The 7,443-nt window shown below is 44.3% G+C and overlaps 1 long non-coding RNA gene across 1 annotated transcript; it reads right to left on the bottom strand.

Annotated features, from left to right (window-relative positions):
• Window positions 1-2,575: 2,575 nt before the first annotated feature.
• LOC127006087 (uncharacterized) lies at window positions 2,576-6,523 on the bottom strand. Its single transcript, XR_007759050.1, has 2 exons — window positions 6,394-6,523; window positions 2,576-3,482 (listed from the first exon to the last, which is right to left on the bottom strand). It is a non-coding gene; the product is annotated as an uncharacterized LOC127006087 (long non-coding RNA).
• Window positions 6,524-7,443: the final 920 nt, after the last annotated feature.

Raw genomic sequence — 7,443 nt, 5'->3', positions numbered from 1 at the left:
ATATATATATATATATATATATATATATATATATATATATATATATATATATATATATATATATATATATATATATATATATATATATATAATACATACAGCAGTGGGTCTCAGCAGGCCTGGCAGACCATGGTGTTGTGGAGTCACTCAGTACAATATATTACATTGTCAATATTCAGGTAGGCAGGGAAATTCTGTCCCTGTGTGTGTGTGTGTGTGTGTGTGTGTGTTTGTAATATGTATACATTCTCTCTCTCTCTCTCCCCTTCTACTTATAATTTTTCTCCCTTTTCCTCCACTTACCTTCTTTTCCTCTTCCTTACCTCCTTCCTTCCTTCTCTCTCCTCTTTCTTTCTCTTCCTCTGCTCATTACATTTTCTCTTCCTTCTTCCTCCCTCCATTTGGTTCTTCTCCTTTTTCCTCCTCCTCCTCTTCTTCCTCTTTTCTCATATTTATCTTCTTCAGCAGTTTCTCCTCCTCCTGTTATTGCATCTTCCTCTTTTCCTCATTTGGTCTCTCTCTTCTCTCCCTTCTATTTCAATTTCTTCTCCATTTTCCTCCACACCTCCTTCCATTTAGTTCTCTCCCTTCCTCTTTCTTTCTCTTCCTTGGATCATCACATTTTCTCCTTCTTCCTTCCTTGCCTCCTTACTCCCTCCTTTTGTTTATCTCCCTTCCTTCCTCCTCCTTTATTCTCTTTCTCTGATCATCACATTTTTTCTTCCTTTTTTTCCTCTCATATTTCTTTTAGCATTGTTTCTCCTCCTCCTCCTCCTTCTGTTATTGCATCTTCTTCATTTGGTATAGCTCTCTCTCTCCAATCCATTAATACAGTTATTCTCCAGGTGTGTTTGTTGTTGGGACCAAGAAGAAGAAGAGGAGGAAAAGGAGGAAGATGATGATAAAGGCAACAGAAGAAGAAGAAGAGGAGGAGGAGGAAGATGGAAGAACACACACACACACACACACACACACACACACACACACACACACACACACACACACACATATGACAAACACCTTTTTATATATTTTTCATTAGTCCATACAACATACATTAGCTATATACATATAATACAACATATGCATAACTATATACATTAGACCGTAGAGTGAGTGAGTGGGAGACTCGAGAGGTGAGATAGAGGTGCTCTCTCTCTCTCTCTCTCTCTCTCTCTCTCTCTCTCTCTCTCTCTCTCCTCACCACAGCTCACAGGACCCCACAGATGTACCCCCACAGTATGTTGACAACCTCCCACAGACACATACCCCCCCAGCCTCATGAAGGACCCCCTCCTCCCTCCCTCCCCCCCTAGCCAACATAGCCTTATCAATGTTACTAAGTGTATGTATGTATGTGTGTTTTTCTATTAATAAAAAGTTAATTTGTAATGTTTATGTGTTCTATTCCTATGAGAGAGGAAAAGGTAAAGAGGGAGAGACAGAGAACGTAATGAGAAGAATAAGAGAGAGAGGAGGCAAGGGAAGGAGAGAGAAGGAAAATAAAGAATGAAAGAAAGAACAGAAGAAATTTACCAATAAAAGAGAGAGAGAGAGAGAGAGAGAGAGAGAAATGTATCAGTAGGGTGAGAGAGAGGGAGCGGAAAAGGTAAAGAGGGAGAGAGAACGAAATGAGAAGCAAGAGAGAGAGAGGTAAGGCAGGGTAAGGTAAGATAAGAAGATACAAACAAAATAAACTGTTAACTGTATGTACCTAGCTAACCGTATGAGACTGTGTTATATATACTCTATAACAAAGGCACTATTATTTTAGCAGAGAAAGAGAGAGAGAAAGCTCTCTAATCAGTATGTGGCAAACTGTATAGGCCTATGTATATGCCTATCTAGTGAGAGGAAGCTGAACTCTATAACACAGGCAATATTATCTTAACGGAGAGAAAGAAAGCTAGCTCTAAACTGTATAAAACTAACTGTATCTCAACTGTAGGCGAACTGACCACCTCAACTATACAGTAAACCCTGGATCTAACGGACCCGCTTATAATGGATTTCGGATATAACAGACAAGGTCAGAGGGTCAGAAATCCACCGGGACCGACCAAGAATAGTTTTGAACCACCCGCTTCTGGTAACTACAACAGCTTAACTATATACATATGCAGTAAACCCTGGATATAATGGACCCACTTATAATGGATTTTGGATATAACGGAGAAGGTCAGAAAAAGTTGGAAAGTTTGGTCTAGTCGGCGCAACATCTGTGGTCATATGCCGGAGAGAGACAGAAGGGGAAGGAATTATAGGAGAAGGGAACAGATCCCAGGAGACGGGACACAACCCCCGATTAATACCTGGTACACTGCTGGGTGGACAGGGGCTACGTAGGGTATCGGAAAAGCCGCCTAAATTTTTCAACTCCGCCCAGGAATTGAACCCGGTGTGAAATATAGAAACTGTAAGCAAGCTGAACATTTCTCTCTGCAAGTTATTTTACAGGTGCTGTGTACACCAGGCATTGAAAAGGCAATCATTTAATTCTTTGTGACAGAAACAGTTAGCACATTATTTCATAACACAACAAAAAAAAGTTTCATCTGCCAGTGTGAGATTGGCGCAGAGGAGACAGCTCAAGGGCACACAAAAAGTAAACAATAATAAAAAAAAAGCCTGCTACTCGCTGCACTTGTAAAATCATACCCATACCCGTAACAATATGACCCCCACGCAAGACCCCACTCACAACCTAGCAACCTCAGTGCCTCGGAGTGCGTCGCCAAGTGTGCTGTGCGGCCCTATAGACAACGCAACGTGCACACAACATACACAATAAAAAATATATCTATACCTACGTTTACTCCTTCGTCGTTTTATTATTTTACGTTTTTTTTAAATCTTCGCCGCTTATAACGGACTAAGTTCCCCCCAAATTGAGTGTGTATCAAGACACCTCTCCACCCGAAATTGACCGCTCTTTTGGCTACTCTTTACTCTTATCTTTTACAGGAGCGGCGAGCAGCGGGCTTTTTTTGGGACTCTTTATTGCCCTTGAGACGTGTCCTCTGATGTGAAAAAAAAAAATAAATAAATAAATAAATAAATAAATAAATTAGTCTGTTATATCGAGGGTTTACTGTACTTGTGTTGAGAGCGTCCATAACACCATGGGGCGGGCCAATCCGCTACCCACTGAGTCAACCGCCTTTGTCAAACGCACCATCAAAACTGTATGTAAATCTATGTGAGTGTAACTGTATGTATCTGACTGTATGTGACTTTAAGCTTAACTATATAATTATACACTTCTCTGTTCCTTCCCTTCCCTTCCCTATCCTTTCCTTCCCTTCCCTTCCCTATCCTTTCCTTCCTTTTCCAATAACTTTACAACGGACTGGACTGCTCCTTCCTACTGTGACCTCCTTGACCTCTTGCGACCTTTCCTTGGACTGGGGTGACTGGTTCTTGAGTCTTCCAAGATGGCCTTCCTTCCTTCCTTTCTTCTGTTCTTCCTTCGTTCTTCAGAGCTGTGAATAAAGACGGTTATTAATATATTTTTATATTATTATTATTTTTTATTATTTCTTATTCTCTCTCTCTCCTTGTTCCTCTTTCCTCTTCCTTCTCTCCTCACCCTTCTTTTATCTCTCTCCTTGTTATCTCTTTTTCTCTCCCTTCCTCTCTCTCTCTTTGTCTTATCTCCTCTTTTCTTCATATCTTTAATTTTATCTGTTTCTCTCTTTATCTTCCTTTCTCTCTCTCTTCCTTCCTTTCCTTTCCCTTCCCTTCCTTTCCTTTCCTTCCCTTTCCTTCCCTTCCTTTTCCTATCCTATCCTCTCCTTTCTTTCCCTTTCCTTTCATTCCCATTCCTTCCCTTTCCTTTCCTTTCCTTTCCTTCCCTTCCCTTCCTTTCCTATCCTTTCCTCCACTCATGACAGTCCGCCCTGAGCTGCCCCGTCCCAGCCCTTTGGTTAGCAGTTAGTCCAGCCCCTGATCTTGGCCAGTGGGGGGAGGGGCTTGGACCCCCTCCCCCCACAAAAACCTATACCTGCCAAAAACAGAATATAAAGTGCAGGTCGCGGCTAACCGTTGGAGGGAACGTCTGGAGCCTTTTGGTTGATGATCGACTGCCCTACCAAGGCTTACCTAGTGAATGCTTACTTAGTTATCCCTGACCATACAAAATGAATTCCCAATGCACTTTCCAGCCTATGTCTTATTGGATTATGTACTGTTGTTTTGATGAGCTTGGATAGGCTGGTGCATTGGTTGGTGAGACCTTTCGGTTCTTTGCCTGACGGTTCACTCCAGCATGGCTCATAGGGAAAGGTCATCCAGGTAAGAAATCCAGGTAAGAAGAGGATGCCAGAGCACTGCAGGAGGATCTCAACAAACTGTGATCAGCTTGGTCAGAGAAATGGCAGATGAATTTTAACATCACCAAGTGTAGCGTACTGAGTGTAGGAACATGCAACCCATTACACGGGTATATAGTTTAGGGCCATTCTAACAGTCGTTTCCGAATATTCAGAAGACGGTCCCTAACACGTTTGGGTGGCTTCTAAAGTAGTAGTAGTAGTAGTAGTAGTCGTAGTCGTAGTCGTACTAGTACTACTGCTGCTACTACTACTACTACTACTACTACTACTGCTACTACTACTACTACTATACTACTACTACTGTTGAAGCCACCCGAACGTGTTAGGGACCGTCTTCCGAACATTCGGAAACGACTGTAAGAATGGCCCTAAGACTCCACACGATAGGTAGAGCAGAGTGTGAAAAGGATTTAGGAGTGTTAGTGAACTCTGACCTACAACTAAGGAAGCAATGTATCAGTGTGAGGAATAGGGCTAACAGGGTATTAGGCTTAATTAACAGGACGGTAACCAGCAGGAGTGTGGAAGTCATCCACAGACTCTATTTAGCGTTAGTTAGGACACACGCACTTAGATTATGCTGTCCAGTTTTGGTGCCCACACTACAGAATGGACATCAACTTGCTAGAATCAGTTCAGAGGAGGATGACCAAGATGATTCAGGGGCTGAGGAACCTCCCATATCAAAATAGGCTGAAACATCTAAACTTACATTTATTCACTAGAAAGACGAAGAGTGCAGGGAGATCTGATAGAAGTATTCAAATGGGTCAAGGGTTACAACAAAGGCGATATAAGTAAAGTACTGAGAATTAGCCAGCAGCAGGATAGAACACACAGTAATGGATTTAAATGAGAAAAGTATAGATTTAGGAAGGAAATAGGCAAGCATTAGTTTAGTAATAGGGTGGTGGGGGAATGGAATAGACTCAGCAATCACATAGTTAGTGCAGGGACGATAGCTTGTTTTAAGAGTATACACTGGATAGCTACATGGACGATGACGACAGGTGGAAGTGGGAGGGAATCTGGAGCTGCCCTGTGTAAGCCATAAGGCCTCTTGCAGGCTCCCTACGTTCTTATGTTCTTTCCTCCCCAGTCAAAATACATCTTCCTTCCCTCCCTCCTCCCCCCAATCATGTTCTCCCTTCCCTCCTTTCCTCCCCAGTCAAAATACATCTTCCTTCCCTCCCTCCCCCCAATCATGTTCTCCCTTCCCTCCTTTCCTCCCCAGTCAAAATACATCTTCCTTCCCTCCCTCCCCCCAATCATGTTCTCCCTTCCCTCCTTTCCTCCCCAGTCAAAATACATCTTCCTTCCCTCCCTCCTCCCCAATCATGTTCTCCTTCCTCCTTTCCTCCCCAGTCAAAATACATCTTCCTTCCTCCCTCCTCCCCCAATCATGGTCTCCTTCCTCCTTTCCTCCCCAGTCAAAATACATCTTCCTTCCCTCCCTCCTCCCCCGAATCATGCTCTCCCTTCCCTCCTTTCCTCCCCAGTCAAAATACATCTTCCTTGCCTCCTTCCTCCCCGAATCATGCTCTCCTTCCTTCCTTTCCTCCCCAGTCAAAATACATCTTCCTTCCTCCCTCCTCCCCGAATCATGCTCTCCTTTCCTTCCTTTCCTCCCCAGTCAAAATACATCTTCCTTCCTTCCTCCTCCTCCCCATTCTCTCCTTCCTTCCTTCCTTTCCTCCCCAGTCAAAATACATCTTCCTTCCTCCTCCTCCTCCCCATTCTGTCCTCCCTTCCTTCCTTTCCTCCCCAGTCAAAATACATCTTCCTTCCCTCCCTCCTCCCCCGAATCATGCTCTCCCTTCCTTCCTTTCCTCCCCAGTCAAAATACATCTTCCTTCCCTCCCTCCTCCTCCCCATTCTGTCCTCCCTTCCTTCCTTTCCTCCCCAGTCAAAATACATCTTCCTTCCCTCCCTCTCCCCTTCGCTGTCCCCCCTCGAAAAAAAATTCTCCCCAGCTCCCATCTCTCCCTCCCCAGCCCTGGCACTTGTTTTCCCCCTATTTTCTCCTCTCCCACAGCCTCCACATGCTTCCTGCACTCACCACAGACGGCGCGGAGTGGCTTCTCCACCACGGCACTCATCTCGCTCATCTTGGCGGCGTTAAACACGGGTAAAAGGTAGAAATATGGACTCGCGGCGGGGTCTGTTTTGGCCTCTCTCTTGCTCTTGCTCTTGCTGTACAGGTGACCGACCAGTGTTGCCAGATTATCGTATCCACCATTGTATTTACCGTTTTTAGACACTTAACTATCGCAAATAGACATTAATAATTAAACCTTTCATCGGTAACTTTAAATAGATGTAGTTATTGGAGTGGAGGAGACAGTTTTTGGGTCGGAAATCGGAAAACATAAGAGGCTAAGTACGATAATCTGGTTGGAGAGTCAGGCCAGGCCAGACCCTGTAAAAATGATTGATTGATAGTTTATTGTTGCAATTGTCCCCACCATTGTATCTTTTTAGTTTCCTGGTGCTACTTCCACATGTATCCTGAGTTGTACAATCACACTCTGTACTGCCCGGGACAGCACGCTCCTGATCCCTTCTCCTTTGTTGTTTTACTTGCAACAATAAACTATCAAGCATCAAATCTTCCAATTCCCTATTTCTTGCACAGCACATCTTTTCCAGAAACCTCTTCATGGCTTCTATAATTCTATCATTTGCTTCATCTCTGATCCATTAATTCCCTCTCCGTCCTTGCAATCCTCCCATTCACATCCCTGCAGCCCATCAGTGCCATCATCTCCGTCCTTGCAATCCTCCCATTCACATCCCTGCAGCCCATCAGTGCCACCATCTCCGTCCTTGCAATCCTCCCATTCACATCCCTGCAGCCCATCAGTGCCATCATCTCCGTCCTTGCAATCCTCCCATTCACATCCCTGCAGCCCATCAGTGCCACCATCTCCGTCCTTGCAATCCTCCCATTCACATCCCTGCAGCCCATCAGTGCCATCATCTCCGTCCTTGCAATCCTCCCATTCACATCCCTGCAGCCCATCAGTGCCATCATCTCCGTCCTTGCAATCCTCCCATTCACATCCCTGCAGCCCATCAGTGCCATCATCTCCGTCCTTGCAATCCTCCC

This window comes from Eriocheir sinensis, chromosome 32, assembly GCF_024679095.1.
Source record: "Eriocheir sinensis breed Jianghai 21 chromosome 32, ASM2467909v1, whole genome shotgun sequence".
Lineage (NCBI taxonomy): Eukaryota > Metazoa > Arthropoda > Malacostraca > Decapoda > Varunidae > Eriocheir > Eriocheir sinensis.
Note: the sequence above shows the minus strand (reverse complement) of the source record. Positions and strands in the feature narration are given on the sequence as shown.